Below are 13363 nucleotides of genomic sequence, written 5' to 3' on the forward strand. Positions count from 1 at the left end.
GATTATTACAGACATTTACCCTTGGTAAGTAGGCTATTTTTTCAATATTATAGGAAATCTTTAAAAACCTGGGAAAAAAGATTAGAAAATCACAGCGAAATTCAAAAAAACAAATATGTTGAGACATGGTACTCCAGAGATCATTTTAATTCCATCAGTGAGAAGGCATGGGGAATTAGCTGAAATGGTAGAGCGCTCGCTTAGCATGTGAGAGGTAGCGAGATCGATGCTCGCATTCTCCAATCATTTTTCTCTTTCCATTCAAGAACTTTTCTTTGATATTAAGACTGGTGACATTTACAATCAGGTTTATTGATTATACAAAATGCTTTTAAAATCTCACCTGGTTGGCAGATGAGCACCGCAGCAAAATAACCAAGCCTAGGCTGAGGATTTGATATAGCTTTGAACATATTATTTATTTACTTTAAAAGTAAGGGAGAAAATCTCTATTAACATTGAACACTTTTCAGAGGTTTGATTTGTATGATATAATAGTGGTTTTACTGCATCCTTCAATTCAACACTTTTCCCATTTATAAGTCAATTATGTCACTTTGTTTTTGAAGTTCTACCTGGCAAAAATACATTCGAAAAGAAATTTGGAAGAATCAGCTATACTGTCAAACTTCATTATTTCACCAGAAATTGAAACATTTGTTATGGAAAGAGCCTGTATGATTATTACAGACATTTACCTTTGATAAGTAGGCTTATTTTTTCAATATTATAGGAAATCTTTAAAAACCTGGGAAAAAAGATTAGAAAATCACAGCGAAATGGAAAAAAAACAAATATGTTGAGACATGGTACTCCAGAGATCATTTTAATTCCATTATTGAGAAGGCATGGGGAATTAGCTCAAATGGTAGAGCGCTCGCTTAGCATGTGAGAGGTAGCGAGATCGATGCTCGCATTCTCCAATCATTTTTGTCTTTCCATTCAAGAACTTTTCTTTGATATTAAGACTGGTGACATATACAATCAGGTTTATTAATTATACCAAATGCTTTTTAAATCTCACCTGGTTGGCAGATGACCACCGCAGCAAAATAACCAAGCCTAGGCTGAGGATTTGATATAGCTTTGAACATATTATTTATTTACTTTAAAAGTAAGGGAGAAAATCTCTAGTAACATTGAACACTTTTCAGAGGTTTGATTTGTATGATATAATAGTGGTTTTACTGCATCCTTCAATTCAACACTTTTCCCATTTATAAGTCAATTATGTCACTCTTTATATGAAGTTCTACCTGGAAAAATACATTCGAAAAGAAATTTGGAAGAATCAGCTATACTGTCAAACTTCATTATTTCACCAGAAATTGAAACATTTGTTATGGAAAGAGCCTGTATGATTATTACAGACATTTACCTTTGATAAGTAGGCTTATTTTTTCAATATTATAGGAGATCTTTAAAAACCTGGGAAAAAAGATTAGAAAATCACAGCGAAATGGAAAAAAACAAATATGTTGAGACATGGTACTCCAGAGATCATTTTAATTCCATCAGTGAGAAGGCATGGGGAATTAGCTCAAATGGTAAAGCGCTCGCTTAGCATGTGAGAGGTAGCGAGATCGATGCTCGCATTCTCCAATCATTTTTGTCTTTCCATTCAAGAACTTTTCTTTGATATTAAGACTGGTGACATTTACAATCAGGTTTATTGATTATACCAAATGCTTTTAAAATCTCACCTGGTTGGCAGATGACCACCGCAGCAAAATAACCAAGCCTAGGCTGAGGATTTGATATAGCTTTGAACATATTATTTATTTACTTTAAAAGTAAGGGAGAAAATCTCTAGTAACATTGAACACTTTTCAGAGGTTTGATTTGTATGATATAATAGTGGTTTTACTGCATCCTTCAATTCAACACTTTTCCCATTTATAAGTCAATTATGTCACTCTTTATATGAAGTTCTACCTGGAAAAATACATTCGAAAAGAAATTTGGAAGAATCAGCTATACTGTCAAACTTCATTATTTCACCAGAAATTGAAACATTTGTAATGGTAAGAGCCTGTATGATTATTACAGAATTTACCTTTGATAAGTAGGCTTATTTTTTCAATATTATAGGAGATCTTTAAAAACCTGGGAAAAAAGATTAGAAAATCACAGCGAAATAGAAAAAAACAAATATGTTCAGACATGGTACTCCAGAGATCATTTTAATTCGATCAGTGAGAAGGCATGGGGAATTGGCTCAAATGGTAGAGCGCTCGCTTAGCATGTGAGAGGTAGCGAGTACGATGCTCGCATTCTCCAATCATTTTTGTCTTTCCATTCAAGAACTTTTCTTTGATATTAAGACTGGTGACATTTACAATCAGGTTTATTGATTATACCAAAGGCCTTTAAAATCTCACCTGATAGGCAGATGACTACCGCAGCAAAATAACCAAGCCTAGGTTGAGGATTTGATATAGCTTTGAACATATTATTTATTTATTTGGAAAGTAAGGGAGAAAATCTCTTTTAACATTGAACACTTTTCAGAGGTTTGATTTCTATGATATAATAGTGGTTTTATGCATCCTTCAATTCAACACTTTTCTCAATTATAAGTCAATTATTTCACTCTTTATTTGAAGTTCTCTCTGGAAAAATACATTCGAAAAGAAATTTGGAAGAATCAGCTATACTGTCAAACTTCATTTTTTCACCAGAAATTGAAACATTTGTAATGGAAAGAGCCTGTATGATTATTACAGACATTTACCTTGATAAGTAGGCTTATTTTTTCTATATTATAGGAAATCTTTAAAAACCTGGGAAAAAAGATAAGAAATCACAGAGAAATGGAAACAATCAAATATGTTGAGACATGATACTTCAGAGATCATTTCAATTCACTCAGCAAGAAGGCATGGGGAATTAGCTGAAATGGTAGAGCACTCGCTTAGCATGTGAAAGGTAACAAGATCGATGCTCACATTCTCCAATCATTTTTGTCTGTCCATTCAAGAACTTTTCTTTGATATTAAGACTGGTGACATTTACAATAAGGTTTATTGATTATACCAAAGGCCTTTAAAATCTCTGCTGGTAGGCAGATGACCACGGCAGCAAAATAACCAAGCCTAGGTTGAGGATTTGATATAGCTTTGAACATATTATTTATTTACTTTGAAAGTAAGGAAGAAAATCTCTATTAACATTGAACACTTTTCAGAGGTTTGATTTGTATGATATAATAGTGGTTTTACTGCATCCTTCAATTCAACACTTTTCCCATTTATAAGTCAATTATGTCACTCTTTATTTGAAGTTCTACCTGGAAAAATACATTCGAAAAGAAACTTGGAAGAATCAGCTATACTGTCAAACTTCATTTTTTCACCAGAAATTGAAACATTTGTTATGGAAAGAGAATGTATGATTATTACAGACATTTACCCTTGATAAGTAGGATTATTTTTTCAATATTATAGGAAATCTTTAAAAACCCAGGAAAAAAGATTAGAAATGACAAAGAAATCGAAACAATCACATATGTTGAGACATTGTACTCCAGAGATCATTTCGATTCTATCAGTGAGAAGGCATGGGGAATTAGCTCAAATGGTAGAGCGCTCGCTTAGCATGCGAGAGGTAGCGAGATCGATGCTCGCATTCTCCAAACATTCTTTTGTCTGTACATTCAAGAACTTTTCTTTGATATTAAGACTGGTGACATTTACAATCAGGTTTGTTGATTATACCATAGGTCTTTAAAATCTCAGCTGGTAGGCAGATGACCACCGAAGCAAAATAACCAAGCCTAGGTTGAGGATTTGATATAGCTTTGAACATATTATTTATTTATTTGGAAAGTAAGGGAGAAAATCTCTTTTAACATTGAACACTTTTCAGAGGTTTGATTTTTATTATATAATAGTGGTTTTACTGCATCCTTCAATTCAACACTTTTCTCAATTATAAGTCAATTATGTCACTCTTTATTTGAAGTTCTACCTGGAAAAATACATTCGAAAAGAAATTTGGAAGAATCAGCTATACTGTCAAACTTCATTTTTTCACCAGAAATTGAAACATTTCTAATGGAAAGAGCCTGTATGATTATTACAGACATTTACCTTGATAAGTAGGCTTATTTTTTCTATATTATGGAAAATCTTTAAAAACCTGGGAAAAAAGATAAGAAATCACAGAGAAATGGAAACAATAAAATATGTTGAGACATGGTACTCCAGAGATCATTTCAATTCCCTCAGTGAGAAGGCATGGGCAATTAGCTCAAATGGTAGAGCGCTCACTTAGCATGTAGGAAGTAGCAAGATCGATGCTCACATTCTCCAAACATTTTTGTCTGTCCATTCAAGAACTTTTCTTTGATATTAAGACTGGTGACATTTACTATCAGGTTTATTGATTATACCAAAGGCCTTTAAAATCTCACCTGATAGGCAGATGACTACCGCAGCAAAATAACCAAGCCTAGGTTGAGGATTTGATATAGCTTTGAACATATTATTTATTTATTTGGAAAGTAAGGGAGAAAATCTCTTTTAACATTGAACACTTTTCAGAGGTTTGATTTCTATGATATAATAGTGGTTTTACTGCATCCTTCAATTCAACACTTTTCTCAATTATAAGTCAATTATGTCACTCTTTATTTGAAGTTCTACCTGGAAAAATACATTCGAAAAGAAATTTGGAAGAATCAGCTATACTGTCAAACTTCATTTTTTCACCAGAAATTGAAACATTTGTAATGGAAAGAGCCTGTATGATTATTACAGACATTTACCTTGATAAGTAGGCTTATTTTTTCTATATTATAGGAAATCTTTAAAAACCTGGGAAAAAAGATAAGAAATCACAGAGAAATGGAAACAATCAAATATGTTGAGACATGATACTTCAGAGATCATTTCAATTCCCTCAGCAAGAAGGCATGGGGAATTAGCTCAAATGGTAGAGTGCTCGCTTTGCATGTGAGAGGTAGCGAGATCGATGCTCGCATTCTCCAATCATTTTTGTCTGTCCATTCAAGAACTTTTCTTTGATATTAAGACTGGTGACATTTACAATCAGGTTTATTGATTATACCAAAGGCCTTTAAAATCTCACCTGGTAGGTAGATGACCACCGCAGCAAAATAACCAAGCCTAGGTTGAGGATTTGATATATCTTTGAACATATTATTTATTTACTTTAAAAGTAAGGAAGAAAATCCCTATTAACATTGAACACTTTTCAGAGGTTTGATTTGTATGATATAATAGTGGTTTTACTGCATTCTTCAATTCAACACTTTTCCCATTTATAAGTCAATTATGTCACTCTTTATTTGAATTTCTACCTGGAAAAATACATTCGAAAAGAAATTTGGAAGAATCAGCTATACTGTCAAACTTCATTATTTCACCACAAATTGAAACATTTGTTATGAAAAGAGCCTGTATGATTATTACAGACATTTACCCTTGATAAGTAGGCTTATTTTTTCTATATTATAGGAAATCTTTAAAAACCTGGGAAAAAAGATAAGAAATCACAGCGAAATGGAAACAATCAAATTTGTTGAGACATGGTACTCCAGAGATCATTTCAATTCCTTCCATGAGAAGGCATGGGGAATTAGCTGAAATGGTAGAGCGCTCACTTAGCATGTGAGAGGTAACGAGATCGATGCTCACATTCTCCAATCATTTTTGTTTGTCCATTCAAGAACTTTTCTTTGATATTAAGACTGGTGACATTTACAATAAGGTTTATTGATTATACCAAAGGCCTTTAAAATCTCTGCTGGTAGGCAGATGACCACGGCAGCAAAATAACCAAGCCTAGGTTGAGGATTTGATATAGCTTTGAACATATTATTTATTTACTTTGAAAGTAAGGAAGAAAATCTCTATTAACATTGAACACTTTTCAGAGGTTTGATTTGTATGATATAATAGTGGTTTTACTGCATCCTTCAATTCAACACTTTTCCCATTTATAAGTCAATTATGTCACTCTTTATTTGAAGTTCTACCTGGAAAAATACATTCGAAAAGAAACTTGGAAGAATCAGCTATACTGTCAAACTTCATTTTTTCACCAGAAATTGAAACATTTGTTATGGAAAGAGAATGTATGATTATTACAGACATTTACCCTTGATAAGTAGGATTATTTTTTCAATATTATAGGAAATCTTTAAAAACCTGGGAAAAAAGATTAAAAATGACAGAGAAATCGAAACAATCACATATGTTGAGACATTGTACTCCAGAGATCATTTCAATTCTATCAGTGCGAAGGCATGGGGAATTAGCTCAAATGGTAGAGTGCTCGCTTAGCATGCGAGAGGTAGCGAGATCGATGCTCACATTCTCCAAACATTCTTTTGTCTGTACATTCAAGAACTTTTCTTTGATATTAAGACTGGTGACATTTACAATCAGGTTTGTTGATTATACCAAAGGCCTTTAAAATCTCAGCTGGTAGGCAGATGACCACCGCAGCAAAATAACCAAGCCTAGGTTGAGGATTTGATATAGCTTTGAACATATTATTTATTTATTTGGAAAGTAAGGGAGAAAATCTCTTTTAACATTGAACACTTTTCAGAGGTTTGATTTTTATTATATAATAGTGGTTTTACTGCATCCTTCAATTCAACACTTTTCTCAATTATAAGTCAATTATGTCACTCTTTATTTGAAGTTCTACCTGGAAAAATACATTCGAAAAGAAATTTGGAAGAATCAGCTATACTGTCAAACTTCATTTTTTCACCAGAAATTGAAACATTTCTAATGGAAAGAGCCTGTATGATTATTACAGACATTTACCTTGATAAGTAGGCTTATTTTTTCTATATTATGGAAAATCTTTAAAAACCTGGGAAAAAAGATAAGAAATCACAGAGAAATGGAAACAATAAAATATGTTGAGACATGGTACTCCAGAGATCATTTCAATTCCCTCAGTGAGAAGGCATGGGGAATTAGCTCAAATGGTAGAGCGCTAGCTTAGCATGTAGGAAGTAGCGAGATCGATGCTCACATTCTCCAAACATTTTTGTCTGTCCATTCAAGAACTTTTCTTTGATATTAAGACTGGTGACATTTACAATCAGGTTTATTAATTATACCAAAGGCCTTTAAAATCTCACCTGATAGGCAGATGACTACCGCAGCAAAATAACCAAGCCTAGGTTGAGGATTTGATATAGCTTTGAACATATTATTTATTTATTTAGAAAGTAAGGGAGAAAATCTCTTTTAACATTGAACACTTTTCAGAGGTTTGATTTCTATGATATAATAGTGGTTTTACTGCATCCTTCAATTCAACACTTTTCTCAATTATAAGTCAATTATGTCACTCTTTATTTGAAGTTCTACCTGGAAAAATACATTCGAAAAGAAATTTGGAAGAATCAGCTATACTGTCAAACTTCATTTTTTCACCAGAAATTGAAACATTTGTAATGGAAAGAGCCTGTATGATTATTACAGACATTTACCTTGATAAGTAGGCTTATTTTTTCTATATTATAGGAAATCTTTAAAAACCTGGGAAAAAAGATAAGAAATCACAGAGAAATGGAAACAATCAAATATGTTGAGACATGATACTTCAGAGATCATTTCAATTCCCTCAGCAAGAAGGCATGGGGAATTAGCTCAAATGGTAGAGTGCTCGCTTTGCATGTGAGAGGTAGCGAGATCGATGCTCGCATTCTCCAATCATTTTTGTCTGTCCATTCAAGAACTTTTCTTTGATATTAAGACTGGTGACATTTACAATCAGGTTTATTGATTATGCCAAAGGCCTTTAAAATCTCACCTGGTAGGTAGATGACCACCGCAGCAAAATAACCAAGCCTAGGTTGAGGATTTGATATATCTTTGAACATATTATTTATTTACTTTGAAAGTAAGGAAGAAAATTCCTATTAACATTGAACACTTTTCAGAGGTTTGATTTGTATGATATAATAGTGGTTTTACTGCATTCTTCAATTCAACACTTTTCCCATTTATAAGTCAATTATGTCACTCTTTATTTGAATTTCTACCTGGAAAAATACATTCGAAAAGAAATTTGGAAGAATCAGCTATACTGTCAAACTTCATTATTTCACCACAAATTGAAACATTTGTTATGAAAAGAGCCTGTATGATTATTACAGACATTTACCCTTGATAAGTAGGCTTATTTTTTCTATATTATAGGAAATCTTTAAAAACCTGGGAAAAAAGATAAGAAATCACAGAGAAATGGAAACAATCAAATTTGTTGAGACATGATACTCCAGAGATCATTTCAATTCCTTCCCTGAGAAGGCATGGAGAATTAGCTGAAATGGTAGAGCACTCACTTAGCATGTGAAAGGTAACAAGATCAATGCTCACATTCTCCAATCTTTTTTGTCTGTCCATTCAAGAACTTTTCTTTGATATTAAGACTGGTGACATTTACAATAAGGTTTATTGATTATACCAAAGGCCTTTAAAATCTCTGCTGGTAGGCAGATGACCACGGCAGCAAAATAACCAAGCCTAGGTTGAGGATTTGATATAGCTTTGAACATATTATTTATTTACTTTGAAAGTAAGGAAGAAAATCTCTATTAACATTGAACACTTTTCAGAGGTTTGATTTGTATGATATAATAGTGGTTTTACTGCATCCTTCAATTCAACACTTTTCCCATTTATAAGTCAATTATGTCACTCTTTATTTGAAGTTCTACCTGGAAAAAGACATTCGAAAAGAAACTTGGAAGAATTAGCTATACTGTCAAACTTCATTTTTTCACCAGAAATTGAAACATTTGTTATGGAAAGAGAATGTATGATTATTACAGACATTTACCCTTGATAAGTAGGATTATTTTTTCAATATTATAGGAAATCTTTAAAAACCTGGGAAAAAAGATTAGAAATGACAGAGAAATCGAAACAATCACATATGTTGAGACATTGTACTCCAGAGATCATTTCAATTCTATCAGTGCAAAGGCATGGGGAATTAGCTCAAATGGTAGAGTGCTCGCTTAGCATGCGAGAGGTAGGGAGATCGATGCTCGCATTCTCCAAACATTCTTTTGTCTGTACATTCAAGAACTTTTCTTTGATATTAAGACTGGTGACATTTACAATCAGGTTTGTTGATTATACCAAAGGCCTTTAAAATCTCAGCTGGTAGGCAGATGACCACCGCAGCAAAATAACCAAGCCTAGGTTGAGGATTTGATATAGCTTTGAACATATTATTTATTTATTTGGAAAGTAAGGGAGAAAATCTCTTTTAACATTGAACACTTTTCAGAGGTTTGATTTTTATTATATAATAGTGGTTTTACTGCATCCTTCAATTCAACACTTTTCTCAATTATAAGTCAATTATGTCACTCTTTATTTGAAGTTCTACCTGGAAAAATACATTCGAAAAGAAATTTGGAAGAATCAGCTATACTGTCAAACTTCATTTTTTCACCAGAAATGGAAACATTTCTAATGGAAAGAGCCTGTATGATTATTACAGACATTTACCCTTGATAAGTAGGCTTATTTTTTCTATATTATGGAAAATCTTTAAAAACCTGGGAAAAAAGATAAGAAATCACAGAGAAATGGAAACAATAAAATATGTTGAGACATGGTACTCCAGAGATCATTTCAATTCCCTCAGTGAGAAGGCATGGGGAATTAGCTCAAATGGTAGAGCGCTCGCTTAGCATGTAGGAAGTAGCGAGATCGATGCTCACATTCTCCAAACATTTTTGTCTGTCCATTCAAGAACTTTTCTTTGATATTAAGACTGGTGACATTTACAATCAGGTTTATTGATTATACCAAAGGCCTTTAAAATCTCTGCTGGTAGGCAGATGACCACGGCAGCAAAATAACCAAGCCTAGGTTGAGGATTTGATATAGCTTTGAACATATTATTTATTTACTTTGAAAGTAAGGAAGAAAATCTCTATTAACATTGAACACTTTTCAGAGGTTTGATTTGTATGATATAATAGTGGTTTTACTGCATCCTTCAATTCAACACTTTTCCCATTTATAAGTCAATTATGTCACTCTTTATTTGAAGTTCTACCTGGAAAAATACATTCGAAAAGAAATTTGGAAGAATCAGCTATACTGTCAAACTTCATTTTTTCACCAGAAATTGAAACATTTGTAATGGAAAGAGCCTGTATGATTATTACAGACATTTACCTTGATAAGTAGGCTTATTTTTTCTATATTATAGGAAATCTTTAAAAACCTGGGAAAAAAGATAAGAAATCACAGAGAAATGGAAACAATCAAATATGTTGAGACATGATACTTCAGAGATCATTTCAATTCCCTCAGCAAGAAGGCATGGGGAATTAGCTCAAATGGTAGAGTGCTCGCTTTGCATGTGAGAGGTAGCGAGATCGATGCTCGCATTCTCCAATCATTTTTGTCTGTCCATTCAAGAACTTTTCTTTGATATTAAGACTGGTGACATTTACAATCAGGTTTATTGATTATGCCAAAGGCCTTTAAAATCTCACCTGGTAGGTAGATGACCACCGCAGCAAAATAACCAAGCCTAGGTTGAGGATTTGATATATCTTTGAACATATTATTTATTTACTTTGAAAGTAAGGAAGAAAATTCCTATTAACATTGAACACTTTTCAGAGGTTTGATTTGTATGATATAATAGTGGTTTTACTGCATTCTTCAATTCAACACTTTTCCCATTTATAAGTCAATTATGTCACTCTTTATTTGAATTTCTACCTGGAAAAATACATTCGAAAAGAAATTTGGAAGAATCAGCTATACTGTCAAACTTCATTATTTCACCACAAATTGAAACATTTGTTATGAAAAGAGCCTGTATGATTATTACAGACATTTACCCTTGATAAGTAGGCTTATTTTTTCTATATTATAGGAAATCTTTAAAAACCTGGGAAAAAAGATAAGAAATCACAGAGAAATGGAAACAATCAAATTTGTTGAGACATGATACTCCAGAGATCATTTCAATTCCTTCCCTGAGAAGGCATGGAGAATTAGCTGAAATGGTAGAGCACTCACTTAGCATGTGAAAGGTAACAAGATCAATGCTCACATTCTCCAATCTTTTTTGTCTGTCCATTCAAGAACTTTTCTTTGATATTAAGACTGGTGACATTTACAATAAGGTTTATTGATTATACCAAAGGCCTTTAAAATCTCTGCTGGTAGGCAGATGACCACGGCAGCAAAATAACCAAGCCTAGGTTGAGGATTTGATATAGCTTTGAACATATTATTTATTTACTTTGAAAGTAAGGAAGAAAATCTCTATTAACATTGAACACTTTTCAGAGGTTTGATTTGTATGATATAATAGTGGTTTTACTGCATCCTTCAATTCAACACTTTTCCCATTTATAAGTCAATTATGTCACTCTTTATATGAAGTTCTACCTGGAAAAATACATTCGAAAAGAAATTTGGAAGAATCAGCTATACTGTCAAACTTCATTATTTCACCATAAATTGAAACATTTGTAATGGTAAGAGCCTGTATGATTATTACAGAATTTACCTTTGATAAGTAGGCTTATTTTTTCAATATTATAGGAGATCTTTAAAAACCTGGGAAAAAAGATTAGAAAATCACAGCGAAATAGAAAAAAACAAATATGTTCAGACATGGTACTCCAGAGATCATTTTAATTCGATCAGTGAGAAGGCATGGGGAATTGGCTCAAATGGTAGAGCGCTCGCTTAGCATGTGAGAGGTAGCGAGTACGATGCTCGCATTCTCCAATCATTTTTGTCTTTCCATTCAAGAACTTTTCTTTGATATTAAGACTGGTGACATTTACAATCAGGTTTATTGATTATACCAAAGGCCTTTAAAATCTCACCTGATAGGCAGATGACTACCGCAGCAAAATAACCAAGCCTAGGTTGAGGATTTGATATAGCTTTGAACATATTATTTATTTATTTGGAAAGTAAGGGAGAAAATCTCTTTTAACATTGAACACTTTTCAGAGGTTTGATTTCTATGATATAATAGTGGTTTTATGCATCCTTCAATTCAACACTTTTCTCAATTATAAGTCAATTATTTCACTCTTTATTTGAAGTTCTCTCTGGAAAAATACATTCGAAAAGAAATTTGGAAGAATCAGCTATACTGTCAAACTTCATTTTTTCACCAGAAATTGAAACATTTGTAATGGAAAGAGCCTGTATGATTATTACAGACATTTACCTTGATAAGTAGGCTTATTTTTTCTATATTATAGGAAATCTTTAAAAACCTGGGAAAAAAGATAAGAAATCACAGAGAAATGGAAACAATCAAATATGTTGAGACATGATACTTCAGAGATCATTTCAATTCACTCAGCAAGAAGGCATGGGGAATTAGCTGAAATGGTAGAGCACTCGCTTAGCATGTGAAAGGTAACAAGATCGATGCTCACATTCTCCAATCATTTTTGTCTGTCCATTCAAGAACTTTTCTTTGATATTAAGACTGGTGACATTTACAATAAGGTTTATTGATTATACCAAAGGCCTTTAAAATCTCTGCTGGTAGGCAGATGACCACGGCAGCAAAATAACCAAGCCTAGGTTGAGGATTTGATATAGCTTTGAACATATTATTTATTTACTTTGAAAGTAAGGAAGAAAATCTCTATTAACATTGAACACTTTTCAGAGGTTTGATTTGTATGATATAATAGTGGTTTTACTGCATCCTTCAATTCAACACTTTTCCCATTTATAAGTCAATTATGTCACTCTTTATTTGAAGTTCTACCTGGAAAAATACATTCGAAAAGAAACTTGGAAGAATCAGCTATACTGTCAAACTTCATTTTTTCACCAGAAATTGAAACATTTGTTATGGAAAGAGAATGTATGATTATTACAGACATTTACCCTTGATAAGTAGGATTATTTTTTCAATATTATAGGAAATCTTTAAAAACCCAGGAAAAAAGATTAGAAATGACAAAGAAATCGAAACAATCACATATGTTGAGACATTGTACTCCAGAGATCATTTCGATTCTATCAGTGAGAAGGCATGGGGAATTAGCTCAAATGGTAGAGCGCTCGCTTAGCATGCGAGAGGTAGCGAGATCGATGCTCGCATTCTCCAAACATTCTTTTGTCTGTACATTCAAGAACTTTTCTTTGATATTAAGACTGGTGACATTTACAATCAGGTTTGTTGATTATACCATAGGTCTTTAAAATCTCAGCTGGTAGGCAGATGACCACCGAAGCAAAATAACCAAGCCTAGGTTGAGGATTTGATATAGCTTTGAACATATTATTTATTTATTTGGAAAGTAAGGGAGAAAATCTCTTTTAACATTGAACACTTTTCAGAGGTT

At 32.9% G+C, this 13363-nt stretch overlaps 2 non-coding genes across 2 annotated transcripts; both read left to right on the top strand.

The window, feature by feature from the left end:
• The first annotated feature begins 3561 nt into the window (after positions 1-3561).
• Positions 3562-3634, top strand: TRNAA-AGC (transfer RNA alanine (anticodon AGC)). Its single transcript has one exon. It is a non-coding gene; the product is annotated as a tRNA-Ala (tRNA).
• Positions 3635-13052: 9418 nt separating this feature from the next.
• TRNAA-AGC (transfer RNA alanine (anticodon AGC)) lies at positions 13053-13125 on the top strand. Its single transcript has one exon. It is a non-coding gene; the product is annotated as a tRNA-Ala (tRNA).
• Positions 13126-13363: the final 238 nt, after the last annotated feature.

The sequence above is a fragment of the Mixophyes fleayi genome, chromosome 3 (assembly GCF_038048845.1).
Source record: "Mixophyes fleayi isolate aMixFle1 chromosome 3, aMixFle1.hap1, whole genome shotgun sequence".
NCBI lineage: Eukaryota > Metazoa > Chordata > Amphibia > Anura > Limnodynastidae > Mixophyes > Mixophyes fleayi.